The 13,790-nt window shown below is 45.1% G+C and overlaps 32 non-coding genes and 3 pseudogenes across 32 annotated transcripts; all 35 read left to right on the top strand.

Moving 5' to 3' along the window:
- Positions 1 to 151: 151 nt before the first annotated feature.
- LOC137987525 (5S ribosomal RNA) lies at positions 152 to 269 on the top strand. The gene has a single exon (XR_011120573.1). It is a non-coding gene; the product is annotated as a 5S ribosomal RNA (ribosomal RNA).
- A 248-nt stretch (positions 270 to 517) lies between these two features.
- LOC137987526 (5S ribosomal RNA) lies at positions 518 to 635 on the top strand. Its single transcript, XR_011120574.1, has one exon. It is a non-coding gene; the product is annotated as a 5S ribosomal RNA (ribosomal RNA).
- Positions 636 to 886: 251 nt separating this feature from the next.
- Positions 887 to 1,005, top strand: LOC137987483 (5S ribosomal RNA). The gene has a single exon (XR_011120534.1). It is a non-coding gene; the product is annotated as a 5S ribosomal RNA (ribosomal RNA).
- Positions 1,006 to 1,256: 251 nt separating this feature from the next.
- On the top strand, positions 1,257 to 1,375 carry LOC137987484 (5S ribosomal RNA). Its single transcript, XR_011120535.1, has one exon. It is a non-coding gene; the product is annotated as a 5S ribosomal RNA (ribosomal RNA).
- Positions 1,376 to 1,626: 251 nt separating this feature from the next.
- LOC137987485 (5S ribosomal RNA) lies at positions 1,627 to 1,745 on the top strand. Its single transcript, XR_011120536.1, has one exon. It is a non-coding gene; the product is annotated as a 5S ribosomal RNA (ribosomal RNA).
- Positions 1,746 to 1,995: 250 nt separating this feature from the next.
- Positions 1,996 to 2,114, top strand: LOC137987486 (5S ribosomal RNA). The gene has a single exon (XR_011120537.1). It is a non-coding gene; the product is annotated as a 5S ribosomal RNA (ribosomal RNA).
- A 251-nt stretch (positions 2,115 to 2,365) lies between these two features.
- LOC137987487 (5S ribosomal RNA) lies at positions 2,366 to 2,484 on the top strand. Its single transcript, XR_011120538.1, has one exon. It is a non-coding gene; the product is annotated as a 5S ribosomal RNA (ribosomal RNA).
- A 250-nt stretch (positions 2,485 to 2,734) lies between these two features.
- LOC137987488 (5S ribosomal RNA) lies at positions 2,735 to 2,853 on the top strand. The gene has a single exon (XR_011120539.1). It is a non-coding gene; the product is annotated as a 5S ribosomal RNA (ribosomal RNA).
- Positions 2,854 to 3,103: 250 nt separating this feature from the next.
- Positions 3,104 to 3,222, top strand: LOC137987490 (5S ribosomal RNA). The gene has a single exon (XR_011120540.1). It is a non-coding gene; the product is annotated as a 5S ribosomal RNA (ribosomal RNA).
- Positions 3,223 to 3,472: 250 nt separating this feature from the next.
- Positions 3,473 to 3,591, top strand: LOC137987491 (5S ribosomal RNA). The gene has a single exon (XR_011120541.1). It is a non-coding gene; the product is annotated as a 5S ribosomal RNA (ribosomal RNA).
- Positions 3,592 to 3,842: 251 nt separating this feature from the next.
- On the top strand, positions 3,843 to 3,961 carry LOC137987492 (5S ribosomal RNA). Its single transcript, XR_011120542.1, has one exon. It is a non-coding gene; the product is annotated as a 5S ribosomal RNA (ribosomal RNA).
- Positions 3,962 to 4,211: 250 nt separating this feature from the next.
- On the top strand, positions 4,212 to 4,330 carry LOC137987494 (5S ribosomal RNA). The gene has a single exon (XR_011120544.1). It is a non-coding gene; the product is annotated as a 5S ribosomal RNA (ribosomal RNA).
- A 250-nt stretch (positions 4,331 to 4,580) lies between these two features.
- Positions 4,581 to 4,699, top strand: LOC137987495 (5S ribosomal RNA). Its single transcript, XR_011120545.1, has one exon. It is a non-coding gene; the product is annotated as a 5S ribosomal RNA (ribosomal RNA).
- Positions 4,700 to 4,949: 250 nt separating this feature from the next.
- Positions 4,950 to 5,068, top strand: LOC137987496 (5S ribosomal RNA). Its single transcript, XR_011120546.1, has one exon. It is a non-coding gene; the product is annotated as a 5S ribosomal RNA (ribosomal RNA).
- Positions 5,069 to 5,318: 250 nt separating this feature from the next.
- LOC137987497 (5S ribosomal RNA) lies at positions 5,319 to 5,437 on the top strand. Its single transcript, XR_011120547.1, has one exon. It is a non-coding gene; the product is annotated as a 5S ribosomal RNA (ribosomal RNA).
- A 250-nt stretch (positions 5,438 to 5,687) lies between these two features.
- On the top strand, positions 5,688 to 5,806 carry LOC137987498 (5S ribosomal RNA). The gene has a single exon (XR_011120548.1). It is a non-coding gene; the product is annotated as a 5S ribosomal RNA (ribosomal RNA).
- A 251-nt stretch (positions 5,807 to 6,057) lies between these two features.
- Positions 6,058 to 6,176, top strand: LOC137987499 (5S ribosomal RNA). The gene has a single exon (XR_011120549.1). It is a non-coding gene; the product is annotated as a 5S ribosomal RNA (ribosomal RNA).
- A 250-nt stretch (positions 6,177 to 6,426) lies between these two features.
- Positions 6,427 to 6,545, top strand: LOC137987500 (5S ribosomal RNA). The gene has a single exon (XR_011120550.1). It is a non-coding gene; the product is annotated as a 5S ribosomal RNA (ribosomal RNA).
- A 250-nt stretch (positions 6,546 to 6,795) lies between these two features.
- Positions 6,796 to 6,914, top strand: LOC137987501 (5S ribosomal RNA). The gene has a single exon (XR_011120551.1). It is a non-coding gene; the product is annotated as a 5S ribosomal RNA (ribosomal RNA).
- Positions 6,915 to 7,164: 250 nt separating this feature from the next.
- LOC137987502 (5S ribosomal RNA) lies at positions 7,165 to 7,283 on the top strand. Its single transcript, XR_011120552.1, has one exon. It is a non-coding gene; the product is annotated as a 5S ribosomal RNA (ribosomal RNA).
- Positions 7,284 to 7,533: 250 nt separating this feature from the next.
- LOC137987503 (5S ribosomal RNA) lies at positions 7,534 to 7,652 on the top strand. The gene has a single exon (XR_011120553.1). It is a non-coding gene; the product is annotated as a 5S ribosomal RNA (ribosomal RNA).
- Positions 7,653 to 7,905: 253 nt separating this feature from the next.
- LOC137987506 (5S ribosomal RNA) lies at positions 7,906 to 8,024 on the top strand. The gene has a single exon (XR_011120555.1). It is a non-coding gene; the product is annotated as a 5S ribosomal RNA (ribosomal RNA).
- Positions 8,025 to 8,274: 250 nt separating this feature from the next.
- Positions 8,275 to 8,393, top strand: LOC137987507 (5S ribosomal RNA). The gene has a single exon (XR_011120556.1). It is a non-coding gene; the product is annotated as a 5S ribosomal RNA (ribosomal RNA).
- A 250-nt stretch (positions 8,394 to 8,643) lies between these two features.
- LOC137987508 (5S ribosomal RNA) lies at positions 8,644 to 8,762 on the top strand. The gene has a single exon (XR_011120557.1). It is a non-coding gene; the product is annotated as a 5S ribosomal RNA (ribosomal RNA).
- Positions 8,763 to 9,013: 251 nt separating this feature from the next.
- LOC137987509 (5S ribosomal RNA) lies at positions 9,014 to 9,132 on the top strand. The gene has a single exon (XR_011120558.1). It is a non-coding gene; the product is annotated as a 5S ribosomal RNA (ribosomal RNA).
- Positions 9,133 to 9,383: 251 nt separating this feature from the next.
- On the top strand, positions 9,384 to 9,502 carry LOC137987510 (5S ribosomal RNA). The gene has a single exon (XR_011120559.1). It is a non-coding gene; the product is annotated as a 5S ribosomal RNA (ribosomal RNA).
- A 251-nt stretch (positions 9,503 to 9,753) lies between these two features.
- LOC137987531 (5S ribosomal RNA) lies at positions 9,754 to 9,872 on the top strand (annotated as a pseudogene).
- A 252-nt stretch (positions 9,873 to 10,124) lies between these two features.
- LOC137987511 (5S ribosomal RNA) lies at positions 10,125 to 10,243 on the top strand. The gene has a single exon (XR_011120560.1). It is a non-coding gene; the product is annotated as a 5S ribosomal RNA (ribosomal RNA).
- Positions 10,244 to 10,494: 251 nt separating this feature from the next.
- On the top strand, positions 10,495 to 10,613 carry LOC137987527 (5S ribosomal RNA). The gene has a single exon (XR_011120575.1). It is a non-coding gene; the product is annotated as a 5S ribosomal RNA (ribosomal RNA).
- A 250-nt stretch (positions 10,614 to 10,863) lies between these two features.
- On the top strand, positions 10,864 to 10,978 carry LOC137987533 (5S ribosomal RNA; annotated as a pseudogene).
- Positions 10,979 to 11,228: 250 nt separating this feature from the next.
- On the top strand, positions 11,229 to 11,347 carry LOC137987512 (5S ribosomal RNA). Its single transcript, XR_011120561.1, has one exon. It is a non-coding gene; the product is annotated as a 5S ribosomal RNA (ribosomal RNA).
- Positions 11,348 to 11,598: 251 nt separating this feature from the next.
- Positions 11,599 to 11,717, top strand: LOC137987513 (5S ribosomal RNA). The gene has a single exon (XR_011120562.1). It is a non-coding gene; the product is annotated as a 5S ribosomal RNA (ribosomal RNA).
- A 252-nt stretch (positions 11,718 to 11,969) lies between these two features.
- On the top strand, positions 11,970 to 12,089 carry LOC137987518 (5S ribosomal RNA). Its single transcript, XR_011120567.1, has one exon. It is a non-coding gene; the product is annotated as a 5S ribosomal RNA (ribosomal RNA).
- Positions 12,090 to 12,706: 617 nt separating this feature from the next.
- LOC137987529 (5S ribosomal RNA) lies at positions 12,707 to 12,824 on the top strand (annotated as a pseudogene).
- Positions 12,825 to 13,074: 250 nt separating this feature from the next.
- On the top strand, positions 13,075 to 13,194 carry LOC137987517 (5S ribosomal RNA). Its single transcript, XR_011120566.1, has one exon. It is a non-coding gene; the product is annotated as a 5S ribosomal RNA (ribosomal RNA).
- The last annotated feature ends 596 nt before the right edge of the window (positions 13,195 to 13,790 follow it).

Raw genomic sequence — 13,790 nt, forward strand, 5'->3', positions numbered from 1 at the left:
TTAAAGTTGTCGTCACAATGTAACTGGTTGATGGCCTATTAATTGAACATTCTTTGCAGTCTGAAGGGAAGGCAAGGGGGGTTTTCACTCGCTTTTCTCGCTTGGCTAGACGAAAACAAATCACACATACAACTAGAGCTTGTATTCTTCCGTCTACGACCATACCACAGGCAAAAACCGGGTCCCGTCCGATCCCCGCAGTCAAATCCTGTAGGGCGAGAGTAGTACTTCGCTGGGTGACCGCTTGGGAATTCCTCGTGTTGTAGGCTTCTACTTTATTGATTGCTTTTAGTTTATGGTTGATTCATGAGTTGTTATTTTCTTGCTTGTCCACATTGCATGAGCACTGAATTTTCGCGCGCGACAAATGTTAAAGTTGTCGTCACAATGTAACTGGTTGATGGCCTATTAATTGAACATTCTTTGCAGTCTGAAGGGAAGGCAAGGGGGTTTTCACTCGCTTTCTCGCTTGGCTAGACGAAAAAATCACACATACAACTAGAGCTTGTATTCTTCCGTCTACGACCATACCACAGGCAAAAACCGGGTCCCGTCCGATCCCCGCAGTCAAATCCTGTAGGGCGAGAGTAGTACTTCGCTGGGTGACCGCTTGGGAATTCCTCGTGTTGTAGGCTTCTACTTTATTGATTGCTTTTAGTTTATGGTTGATTCATGAGTTGTTATTTTCTTGCTTGTCCACATTGCATGAGCACTGAATTTTCGCGCGCGACAAATGTTAAAGTTGTCGTCACAATGTAACTGGTTGATGGCCTATTAATTGAACATTCTTTGCAGTCTGAAGGGAAGGCAAGGGGGGTTTTCACTCGCTTTCTCGCTTGGCTAGACGAAAACAAATCACACATACAACTAGAGCTTGTATTCTTCCGTCTACGACCATACCACAGGCAAAAAACCGGGTCCCGTCCGATCCCCGCAGTCAAATCCTGTAGGGCGAGAGTAGTACTTCGCTGGGTGACCGCTTGGGAATTCCTCGTGTTGTAGGCTTCTACTTTATTGATTGCTTTTAGTTTATGGTTGATTCATGAGTTGTTATTTTCTTGCTTGTCCACATTGCATGAGCACTGAATTTTCGCGCGCGACAAATGTTAAAGTTGTCGTCACAATGTAACTGGTTGATGGCCTATTAATTGAACATTCTTTGCAGTCTGAAGGGAAGGCAAGGGGGGTTTTCACTCGCTTTCTCGCTTGGCTAGACGAAAACAAATCACACATACAACTAGAGCTTGTATTCTTCCGTCTACGACCATACCACAGGCAAAAAACCGGGTCCCGTCCGATCCCCGCAGTCAAATCCTGTAGGGCGAGAGTAGTACTTCGCTGGGTGACCGCTTGGGAATTCCTCGTGTTGTAGGCTTCTACTTTATTGATTGCTTTTAGTTTATGGTTGATTCATGAGTTGTTATTTTCTTGCTTGTCCACATTGCATGAGCACTGAATTTTCGCGCGCGACAAATGTTAAAGTTGTCGTCACAATGTAACTGGTTGATGGCCTATTAATTGAACATTCTTTGCAGTCTGAAGGGAAGGCAAGGGGGGTTTTCACTCGCTTTCTCGCTTGGCTAGACGAAAACAAATCACACATACAACTAGAGCTTGTATTCTTCCGTCTACGACCATACCACAGGCAAAAAACCGGGTCCCGTCCGATCCCCGCAGTCAAATCCTGTAGGGCGAGAGTAGTACTTCGCTGGGTGACCGCTTGGGAATTCCTCGTGTTGTAGGCTTCTACTTTATTGATTGCTTTTAGTTTATGGTTGATTCATGAGTTGTTATTTTCTTGCTTGTCCACATTGCATGAGCACTGAATTTTCGCGCGCGACAAATGTTAAAGTTGTCGTCACAATGTAACTGGTTGATGGCCTATTAATTGAACATTCTTTGCAGTCTGAAGGGAAGGCAAGGGGGTTTTCACTCGCTTTCTCGCTTGGCTAGACGAAAACAAATCACACATACAACTAGAGCTTGTATTCTTCCGTCTACGACCATACCACAGGCAAAAAACCGGGTCCCGTCCGATCCCCGCAGTCAAATCCTGTAGGGCGAGAGTAGTACTTCGCTGGGTGACCGCTTGGGAATTCCTCGTGTTGTAGGCTTCTACTTTATTGATTGCTTTTAGTTTATGGTTGATTCATGAGTTGTTATTTTCTTGCTTGTCCACATTGCATGAGCACTGAATTTTCGCGCGCGACAAATGTTAAAGTTGTCGTCACAATGTAACTGGTTGATGGCCTATTAATTGAACATTCTTTGCAGTCTGAAGGGAAGGCAAGGGGGGTTTTCACTCGCTTTCTCGCTTGGCTAGACGAAAACAAATCACACATACAACTAGAGCTTGTATTCTTCCGTCTACGACCATACCACAGGCAAAAAACCGGGTCCCGTCCGATCCCCGCAGTCAAATCCTGTAGGGCGAGAGTAGTACTTCGCTGGGTGACCGCTTGGGAATTCCTCGTGTTGTAGGCTTCTACTTTATTGATTGCTTTTAGTTTATGGTTGATTCATGAGTTGTTATTTTCTTGCTTGTCCACATTGCATGAGCACTGAATTTTCGCGCGCGACAAATGTTAAAGTTGTCGTCACAATGTAACTGGTTGATGGCCTATTAATTGAACATTCTTTGCAGTCTGAAGGGAAGGCAAGGGGGTTTTCACTCGCTTTCTCGCTTGGCTAGACGAAAACAAATCACACATACAACTAGAGCTTGTATTCTTCCGTCTACGACCATACCACAGGCAAAAAACCGGGTCCCGTCCGATCCCCGCAGTCAAATCCTGTAGGGCGAGAGTAGTACTTCGCTGGGTGACCGCTTGGGAATTCCTCGTGTTGTAGGCTTCTACTTTATTGATTGCTTTTAGTTTATGGTTGATTCATGAGTTGTTATTTTCTTGCTTGTCCACATTGCATGAGCACTGAATTTTCGCGCGCGACAAATGTTAAAGTTGTCGTCACAATGTAACTGGTTGATGGCCTATTAATTGAACATTCTTTGCAGTCTGAAGGGAAGGCAAGGGGGTTTTCACTCGCTTTCTCGCTTGGCTAGACGAAAACAAATCACACATACAACTAGAGCTTGTATTCTTCCGTCTACGACCATACCACAGGCAAAAAACCGGGTCCCGTCCGATCCCCGCAGTCAAATCCTGTAGGGCGAGAGTAGTACTTCGCTGGGTGACCGCTTGGGAATTCCTCGTGTTGTAGGCTTCTACTTTATTGATTGCTTTTAGTTTATGGTTGATTCATGAGTTGTTATTTTCTTGCTTGTCCACATTGCATGAGCACTGAATTTTCGCGCGCGACAAATGTTAAAGTTGTCGTCACAATGTAACTGGTTGATGGCCTATTAATTGAACATTCTTTGCAGTCTGAAGGGAAGGCAAGGGGGTTTTCACTCGCTTTCTCGCTTGGCTAGACGAAAACAAATCACACATACAACTAGAGCTTGTATTCTTCCGTCTACGACCATACCACAGGCAAAAAACCGGGTCCCGTCCGATCCCCGCAGTCAAATCCTGTAGGGCGAGAGTAGTACTTCGCTGGGTGACCGCTTGGGAATTCCTCGTGTTGTAGGCTTCTACTTTATTGATTGCTTTTAGTTTATGGTTGATTCATGAGTTGTTATTTTCTTGCTTGTCCACATTGCATGAGCACTGAATTTTCGCGCGCGACAAATGTTAAAGTTGTCGTCACAATGTAACTGGTTGATGGCCTATTAATTGAACATTCTTTGCAGTCTGAAGGGAAGGCAAGGGGGGTTTTCACTCGCTTTCTCGCTTGGCTAGACGAAAACAAATCACACATACAACTAGAGCTTGTATTCTTCCGTCTACGACCATACCACAGGCAAAAAACCGGGTCCCGTCCGATCCCCGCAGTCAAATCCTGTAGGGCGAGAGTAGTACTTCGCTGGGTGACCGCTTGGGAATTCCTCGTGTTGTAGGCTTCTACTTTATTGATTGCTTTTAGTTTATGGTTGATTCATGAGTTGTTATTTTCTTGCTTGTCCACATTGCATGAGCACTGAATTTTCGCGCGCGACAAATGTTAAAGTTGTCGTCACAATGTAACTGGTTGATGGCCTATTAATTGAACATTCTTTGCAGTCTGAAGGGAAGGCAAGGGGGTTTTCACTCGCTTTCTCGCTTGGCTAGACGAAAACAAATCACACATACAACTAGAGCTTGTATTCTTCCGTCTACGACCATACCACAGGCAAAAAACCGGGTCCCGTCCGATCCCCGCAGTCAAATCCTGTAGGGCGAGAGTAGTACTTCGCTGGGTGACCGCTTGGGAATTCCTCGTGTTGTAGGCTTCTACTTTATTGATTGCTTTTAGTTTATGGTTGATTCATGAGTTGTTATTTTCTTGCTTGTCCACATTGCATGAGCACTGAATTTTCGCGCGCGACAAATGTTAAAGTTGTCGTCACAATGTAACTGGTTGATGGCCTATTAATTGAACATTCTTTGCAGTCTGAAGGGAAGGCAAGGGGGTTTTCACTCGCTTTCTCGCTTGGCTAGACGAAAACAAATCACACATACAACTAGAGCTTGTATTCTTCCGTCTACGACCATACCACAGGCAAAAAACCGGGTCCCGTCCGATCCCCGCAGTCAAATCCTGTAGGGCGAGAGTAGTACTTCGCTGGGTGACCGCTTGGGAATTCCTCGTGTTGTAGGCTTCTACTTTATTGATTGCTTTTAGTTTATGGTTGATTCATGAGTTGTTATTTTCTTGCTTGTCCACATTGCATGAGCACTGAATTTTCGCGCGCGACAAATGTTAAAGTTGTCGTCACAATGTAACTGGTTGATGGCCTATTAATTGAACATTCTTTGCAGTCTGAAGGGAATGCAAGGGGGTTTTCACTCGCTTTCTCGCTTGGCTAGACGAAAACAAATCACACATACAACTAGAGCTTGTATTCTTCCGTCTACGACCATACCACAGGCAAAAAACCGGGTCCCGTCCGATCCCCGCAGTCAAATCCTGTAGGGCGAGAGTAGTACTTCGCTGGGTGACCGCTTGGGAATTCCTCGTGTTGTAGGCTTCTACTTTATTGATTGCTTTTAGTTTATGGTTGATTCATGAGTTGTTATTTTCTTGCTTGTCCACATTGCATGAGCACTGAATTTTCGCGCGCGACAAATGTTAAAGTTGTCGTCACAATGTAACTGGTTGATGGCCTATTAATTGAACATTCTTTGCAGTCTGAAGGGAAGGCAAGGGGGTTTTCACTCGCTTTCTCGCTTGGCTAGACGAAAACAAATCACACATACAACTAGAGCTTGTATTCTTCCGTCTACGACCATACCACAGGCAAAAAACCGGGTCCCGTCCGATCCCCGCAGTCAAATCCTGTAGGGCGAGAGTAGTACTTCGCTGGGTGACCGCTTGGGAATTCCTCGTGTTGTAGGCTTCTACTTTATTGATTGCTTTTAGTTTATGGTTGATTCATGAGTTGTTATTTTCTTGCTTGTCCACATTGCATGAGCACTGAATTTTCGCGCGCGACAAATGTTAAAGTTGTCGTCACAATGTAACTGGTTGATGGCCTATTAATTGAACATTCTTTGCAGTCTGAAGGGAAGGCAAGGGGGTTTTCACTCGCTTTCTCGCTTGGCTAGACGAAAACAAATCACACATACAACTAGAGCTTGTATTCTTCCGTCTACGACCATACCACAGGCAAAAAACCGGGTCCCGTCCGATCCCCGCAGTCAAATCCTGTAGGGCGAGAGTAGTACTTCGCTGGGTGACCGCTTGGGAATTCCTCGTGTTGTAGGCTTCTACTTTATTGATTGCTTTTAGTTTATGGTTGATTCATGAGTTGTTATTTTCTTGCTTGTCCACATTGCATGAGCACTGAATTTTCGCGCGCGACAAATGTTAAAGTTGTCGTCACAATGTAACTGGTTGATGGCCTATTAATTGAACATTCTTTGCAGTCTGAAGGGAAGGCAAGGGGGGTTTTCACTCGCTTTCTCGCTTGGCTAGACGAAAACAAATCACACATACAACTAGAGCTTGTATTCTTCCGTCTACGACCATACCACAGGCAAAAAACCGGGTCCCGTCCGATCCCCGCAGTCAAATCCTGTAGGGCGAGAGTAGTACTTCGCTGGGTGACCGCTTGGGAATTCCTCGTGTTGTAGGCTTCTACTTTATTGATTGCTTTTAGTTTATGGTTGATTCATGAGTTGTTATTTTCTTGCTTGTCCACATTGCATGAGCACTGAATTTTCGCGCGCGACAAATGTTAAAGTTGTCGTCACAATGTAACTGGTTGATGGCCTATTAATTGAACATTCTTTGCAGTCTGAAGGGAAGGCAAGGGGGTTTTCACTCGCTTTCTCGCTTGGCTAGACGAAAACAAATCACACATACAACTAGAGCTTGTATTCTTCCGTCTACGACCATACCACAGGCAAAAAACCGGGTCCCGTCCGATCCCCGCAGTCAAATCCTGTAGGGCGAGAGTAGTACTTCGCTGGGTGACCGCTTGGGAATTCCTCGTGTTGTAGGCTTCTACTTTATTGATTGCTTTTAGTTTATGGTTGATTCATGAGTTGTTATTTTCTTGCTTGTCCACATTGCATGAGCACTGAATTTTCGCGCGCGACAAATGTTAAAGTTGTCGTCACAATGTAACTGGTTGATGGCCTATTAATTGAACATTCTTTGCAGTCTGAAGGGAAGGCAAGGGGGTTTTCACTCGCTTTCTCGCTTGGCTAGACGAAAACAAATCACACATACAACTAGAGCTTGTATTCTTCCGTCTACGACCATACCACAGGCAAAAAACCGGGTCCCGTCCGATCCCCGCAGTCAAATCCTGTAGGGCGAGAGTAGTACTTCGCTGGGTGACCGCTTGGGAATTCCTCGTGTTGTAGGCTTCTACTTTATTGATTGCTTTTAGTTTATGGTTGATTCATGAGTTGTTATTTTCTTGCTTGTCCACATTGCATGAGCACTGAATTTTCGCGCGCGACAAATGTTAAAGTTGTCGTCACAATGTAACTGGTTGATGGCCTATTAATTGAACATTCTTTGCAGTCTGAAGGGAAGGCAAGGGGGTTTTCACTCGCTTTCTCGCTTGGCTAGACGAAAACAAATCACACATACAACTAGAGCTTGTATTCTTCCGTCTACGACCATACCACAGGCAAAAAACCGGGTCCCGTCCGATCCCCGCAGTCAAATCCTGTAGGGCGAGAGTAGTACTTCGCTGGGTGACCGCTTGGGAATTCCTCGTGTTGTAGGCTTCTACTTTATTGATTGCTTTTAGTTTATGGTTGATTCATGAGTTGTTATTTTCTTGCTTGTCCACATTGCATGAGCACTGAATTTTCGCGCGCGACAAATGTTAAAGTTGTCGTCACAATGTAACTGGTTGATGGCCTATTAATTGAACATTCTTTGCAGTCTGAAGGGAAGGCAAGGGGGGTTTCACTCGCTTTCTCGCTTGGCTAGACGAAAACAAATCACACATACAACTAGAGCTTGTATTCTTCCGTCTACGACCATACCACAGGCAAAAAACCGGGTCCCGTCCGATCCCCGCAGTCAAATCCTGTAGGGCGAGAGTAGTACTTCGCTGGGTGACCGCTTGGGAATTCCTCGTGTTGTAGGCTTCTACTTTATTGATTGCTTTTAGTTTATGGTTGATTCATGAGTTGTTATTTTCTTGCTTGTCCACATTGCATGAGCACTGAATTTTCGCGCGCGCGACAAATGTTAAAGTTGTCGTCACAATGTAACTGGTTGATGGCCTATTAATTGAACATTCTTTGCAGTCTGAAGGGAAGGCAAGGGGGGTTTTCACTCGCTTTCTCGCTTGGCTAGACGAAAACAAATCACACATACAACTAGAGCTTGTATTCTTCCGTCTACGACCATACCACAGGCAAAAAACCGGGTCCCGTCCGATCCCCGCAGTCAAATCCTGTAGGGCGAGAGTAGTACTTCGCTGGGTGACCGCTTGGGAATTCCTCGTGTTGTAGGCTTCTACTTTATTGATTGCTTTTAGTTTATGGTTGATTCATGAGTTGTTATTTTCTTGCTTGTCCACATTGCATGAGCACTGAATTTTCGCGCGCGACAAATGTTAAAGTTGTCGTCACAATGTAACTGGTTGATGGCCTATTAATTGAACATTCTTTGCAGTCTGAAGGGAAGGCAAGGGGGTTTTCACTCGCTTTCTCGCTTGGCTAGACGAAAACAAATCACACATACAACTAGAGCTTGTATTCTTCCGTCTACGACCATACCACAGGCAAAAAACCGGGTCCCGTCCGATCCCCGCAGTCAAATCCTGTAGGGCGAGAGTAGTACTTCGCTGGGTGACCGCTTGGGAATTCCTCGTGTTGTAGGCTTCTACTTTATTGATTGCTTTTAGTTTATGGTTGATTCATGAGTTGTTATTTTCTTGCTTGTCCACATTGCATGAGCACTGAATTTTCGCGCGCGACAAATGTTAAAGTTGTCGTCACAATGTAACTGGTTGATGGCCTATTAATTGAACATTCTTTGCAGTCTGAAGGGAAGGCAAGGGGGTTTTCACTCGCTTTCTCGCTTGGCTAGACGAAAACAAATCACACATACAACTAGAGCTTGTATTCTTCCGTCTACGACCATACCACAGGCAAAAAACCGGGTCCCGTCCGATCCCCGCAGTCAAATCCTGTAGGGCGAGAGTAGTACTTCGCTGGGTGACCGCTTGGGAATTCCTCGTGTTGTAGGCTTCTACTTTATTGATTGCTTTTAGTTTATGGTTGATTCATGAGTTGTTATTTTCTTGCTTGTCCACATTGCATGAGCACTGAATTTTCGCGCGCGACAAATGTTAAAGTTGTCGTCACAATGTAACTGGTTGATGGCCTATTAATTGAACATTCTTTGCAGTCTGAAGGGAAGGCAAGGGGGGTTTTCACTCGCTTTCTCGCTTGGCTAGACGAAAACAAATCACACATACAACTAGAGCTTGTATTCTTCCGTCTACGACCATACCACAGGCAAAAAACCGGGTCCCGTCCGATCCCCGCAGTCAAATCCTGTAGGGCGAGAGTAGTACTTCGCTGGGTGACCGCTTGGGAATTCCTCGTGTTGTAGGCTTCTACTTTATTGATTGCTTTTAGTTTATGGTTGATTCATGAGTTGTTATTTTCTTGCTTGTCCACATTGCATGAGCACTGAATTTTCGCGCGCGACAAATGTTAAAGTTGTCGTCACAATGTAACTGGTTGATGGCCTATTAATTGAACATTCTTTGCAGTCTGAAGGGAAGGCAAGGGGGGTTTTCACTCGCTTTCTCGCTTGGCTAGACGAAAACAAATCACACATACAACTAGAGCTTGTATTCTTCCGTCTACGACCATACCACAGGCAAAAAACCGGGTCCCGTCCGATCCCCGCAGTCAAATCCTGTAGGGCGAGAGTAGTACTTCGCTGGGTGACCGCTTGGGAATTCCTCGTGTTGTAGGCTTCTACTTTATTGATTGCTTTTAGTTTATGGTTGATTCATGAGTTGTTATTTTCTTGCTTGTCCACATTGCATGAGCACTGAATTTTCGCGCGCGACAAATGTTAAAGTTGTCGTCACAATGTAACTGGTTGATGGCCTATTAATTGAACATTCTTTGCAGTCTGAAGGGAAGGCAAGGGGGGTTTTCACTCGCTTTCTCGCTTGGCTAGACGAAAACAAATCACACATACAACTAGAGCTTGTATTCTTCCGTCTACGACCATACCACAGGCAGATTGAAGGGTCCCGTCCGATCCCCGCAGTCAAATCCTGTAGGGCGAGAGTAGTACTTCGCTGGGTGACCGCTTGGGAATTCCTCGTGTTGTAGGCTTCTACTTTATTGATTGCTTTTAGTTTATGGTTGATTCATGAGTTGTTATTTTCTTGCTTGTCCACATTGCATGAGCACTGAATTTTCGCGCGCGACAAATGTTTAAAGTTGTCGTCACAATGTAACTGGTTGATGGCCTATTAATTGAACATTCTTTGCAGTCTGAAGGGAAGGCAAGGGGGGTTTTCACTCGCTTTCTCGCTTGGCTAGACGAAAACAAATCACACATACAACTAGAGCTTGTATTCTTCCGTCTACGACCATACCACAGGCAAAAAACCGGGTCCCGTCCGATCCCCGCAGTCAAATCCTGTAGGGCGAGAGTAGTACTTCGCTGGGTGACCGCTTGGGAATTCCTCGTGTTGTAGGCTTCTACTTTATTGATTGCTTTTAGTTTAGTGTTGATTGATGAGTTGTTATTTTCTTGCTTGTCCACATTGCATGAGCACTGAATTTTCGCGCGCGACAAATGTTAAAGTTGTCGTCACAATGTAACTGGTTGATGGCCTATTAATTGAACATTCTTTGCAGTCTGAAGGGAAGGCAAGGGGGGTTTTCACTCGCTTTCTCGCTTGGCTAGACGAAAACAAATCACACATACAACTAGAGCTTGTATTCTTCCGTCTACGACCATACCACAGGCAAAAAACCGGGTCCCGGTCGATCCCCGCAGTCAAATCCTGTAGGGCGAGAGTAGTACTTCGCTGGGTGACCGCTTGGGAATTCCTCGTGTTGTAGGCTTCTACTTTATTGATTGCTTTTAGTTTATGGTTGATTCATGAGTTGTTATTTCTTGCTTGTCCACATTGCATGAGCACTGAAACTTCGCGCGCGACAAATGTTAAAGTTGTAGTCACAATGTAACTGGTTGATGGCCTAGTCTTTGAACATTCTTTGCAGTCTGAAGGGAAGGCAAGGGGGGTTTTCACTCGCTTTCTCGCTTGGCTAGACGAAAACAAATCACACATACAACTAGAGCTTGTATTCTTCCGTCTACGACCATACCACAGGCAAAAAACCGGGTCCCGTCCGATCCCGCAGTCAAATCTGTAGGCGAGAGTAGTACTTCGCTGGGTGACCGCTTGGGAATCCTCGTGTTGTAGGCTTCTACTTTATTGATTGCTTTTAGTTTATGGTTGATTCATGAGTTGTTATTTTCTTGCTTGTCCACATTGCATGAGCACTGAATTTTCGCGCGCGACAAATGTTAAAGTTGTCGTCACAATGTAACTGTTGATGGCCTATTAATTGAACATTCTTCGCGGTCTGGAGGGAAGGCAAGGGGGCTCGTCGCGCGTTGAGTCCATTCGCTAGCCCATAACAAATCACACATACAACTAGAGCTTGTATTCTTCCGTCTACGACCATACCACAGGCAAAAAACCGGGTCCCGTCCGATCCCCGCAGTCAAATCCTGTAGGGCGAGAGTAGTACTTCGCTGGGTGACCGCTTGGGAATTCCTCGTGTTGTAGGCTTCTACTTTATTGATTGCTTTTAGTTTATGGTTGATTCATGAGTTGTTATTTTCTTGCTTGTCCACATTGCATGAGCACTGAATTTTCGCGCGCGACAAATGTTAAAGTGTGTCGTCACAATGTAACTGGTTGATGGCCTATTAATTGAACATTCTTTGCAGTCTGAAGGGAAGGCAAGGGGGTTTTCACTCGCTTTCTCGCTTGGCTAGACGAAAACAAATCACACATACAACTAGAGCTTGTATTCTTCCGTCTACGACCATACCACAGGCAAAAAACCGGGTCCCGTCCGATCCCCGCAGTCAAATCCTGTAGGGCGAGAGTAGTACTTCGCTGGGTGACCGCTTGGGAATTCCTCGTGTTGTAGGCTTCTACTTTATTGATTGCTTTTAGTTTATGGTTGATCATGAGTGTTATTTTTCTTGCTTGTCCACATTGCATGAGCACTGAATTTTCGCGCGCGACAAATGTTTAAAGTTGTCGTCACAATGTAACTGGTTGAATGGCCTATTAATTGAACATTCTTTGCAGTCTGAAGGGAAGGCAAGGGGGGTTTTCACTCGCTTTCTCGCTTGGCTAGACGAAAACAAATCACACATACAACTAGAGCTTGTATTCTTCCGTCTACGACCATACCACAGGCAAAAAACCGGGTCCCGTCCGATCCCCGCAGTCAAATCCTGTAGGGCGAGAGTAGTACTTCGCTGGGTGACCGCTTGGGAATTCCTCGGTGTTGTAGGCTTATACTTTATTGATTGCTTTTAGTTTATGGTTGATTCATGAGTTGTTATTTTCTTGGTTGTCCACATTGCATGAGCACTGAATTTTCGCGCGCGACAAATGTTAAAGTTGTCGTCACAATGTAACTGGTTGATGTGCCTATTAATGAACATTCTTTGCAGTCTGAAGGAAGGCAAGGGGGTTTTCACTCGCTTTCTCGCTTGGCTAGACGAAAACAAATCACACAAACAACTAGGGCATGAAGTCTGACGTCAACTACCATACAACAGTCAATAAACCGGTACCCTTCCTATCCCCGCAGTCAATTCCTGTAGGGCGAGAGTAGTACTTCGCTGGGTGACCGCTTGGGAATTCCTCGTGTTGTAGGCTTCTACTTATTGATTGCTTTTAGTTTATGGTTGATTCATGAGTTGTTATTTTCTTGCTTGTCCACATTGCATGAGCACTGAATTTTCGCGCGCGACAAATGTTAAAGTTGTCGTCACAATGTAACTGGTTGATGGCCTATTAATTGAACATTCTTTGCAGTCTGAAGGGAAGGCAAGGGGGTTTTCACTCGCTTTCTCGCTTGGCTAGACGAAAACAAATCACACATACAACTAGAGCTTGTATTCTTCCGTCTACGACCATACCATAGGCGAAAAACCGGGTCCCGTCCGATCCCGCATTCAAATCCTGTAGGGCGAGAGTAGTACTTCGCTGGGTGACCGCTTGGGAATTCCTCGTGTTGTAGGCTTCTACTTTATTGATTGCTTTTAGTTTATGGTTGATTCATGAGTTGTTATTTTCTTGCTTGTCCACATTGCATGAGCACTGAATTTTCGCGCGCGACAAATGTTAAAGTTGTCGTCACAATGTAACTGGTTGATGGCCTATTAATTGAACATTCTTTGCAGTCTGAAGGGAAGGCAAGGGGGGTTTCACTCGCTTTCTCGCTTGGCTAGACGAAAAGAAATCACACATACAACTAGAGCTTGTATTCTTCCGTCTACGACCATACCACAGGCAAAAAAACCGGGTCCCGTCCGATCCCCGCAGTCAAATCCTGTAGGGCGAGAGTAGTACTTCGCTGGGTGACCGCTTGGGAATTCCTCGTGTTGTAGGCTTCTACTTTATTGATTGCTTTTAGTTTATGGTTGATTCAGAGTTGTTATTTTCTTGCTTGTCCACATTGCTGAGCACTGAATTTTCGCGCGCGACAAATGTTAAGTTGTCGTCACAATGTAACTGGTTGATGGCCTATTAATTGAACATTCTTTGCAGTCTGAAGGGAAGGCAAGGGGTTTTCACTCGCTTTCTTCGCTTGGCTAGAACGAAAACAAATCATCAACATTACAGACTAGAGCTTGTATTCCTTCCGTCTACGACGCATACCACAAGGCAAAAAACCGGGTCCCGTCGCGATCCCCGCAGTCCCAATCCTGTAGGGCGGCGAGTAGTACTTCGTCTGGGTGACCGCCCCCTTGGGAATTCTTCGTGTTGTAGGCTCTCTACTATTATTGGATTGCTTTTAGTTTATGGTTGATTCATGAGTTGTTATTTCTATTGCTTTCCCACATTGCGTGAGCACTGCATTTTCGCCTCCGCGACCAAATGTTAAGAGTTTGTCGTAACAATGTACACTGGTTGATGGCCTATTCATTGAACATTCTTTGGTCAGTCTGAAGGGAATGCAAGGGGGTTTTCACTCGCTTTTCTCGCT

This window comes from Montipora foliosa, unplaced genomic scaffold (assembly GCF_036669935.1).
Source record: "Montipora foliosa isolate CH-2021 unplaced genomic scaffold, ASM3666993v2 scaffold_356, whole genome shotgun sequence".
In the NCBI taxonomy this organism is placed as follows: domain Eukaryota; kingdom Metazoa; phylum Cnidaria; class Anthozoa; order Scleractinia; family Acroporidae; genus Montipora; species Montipora foliosa.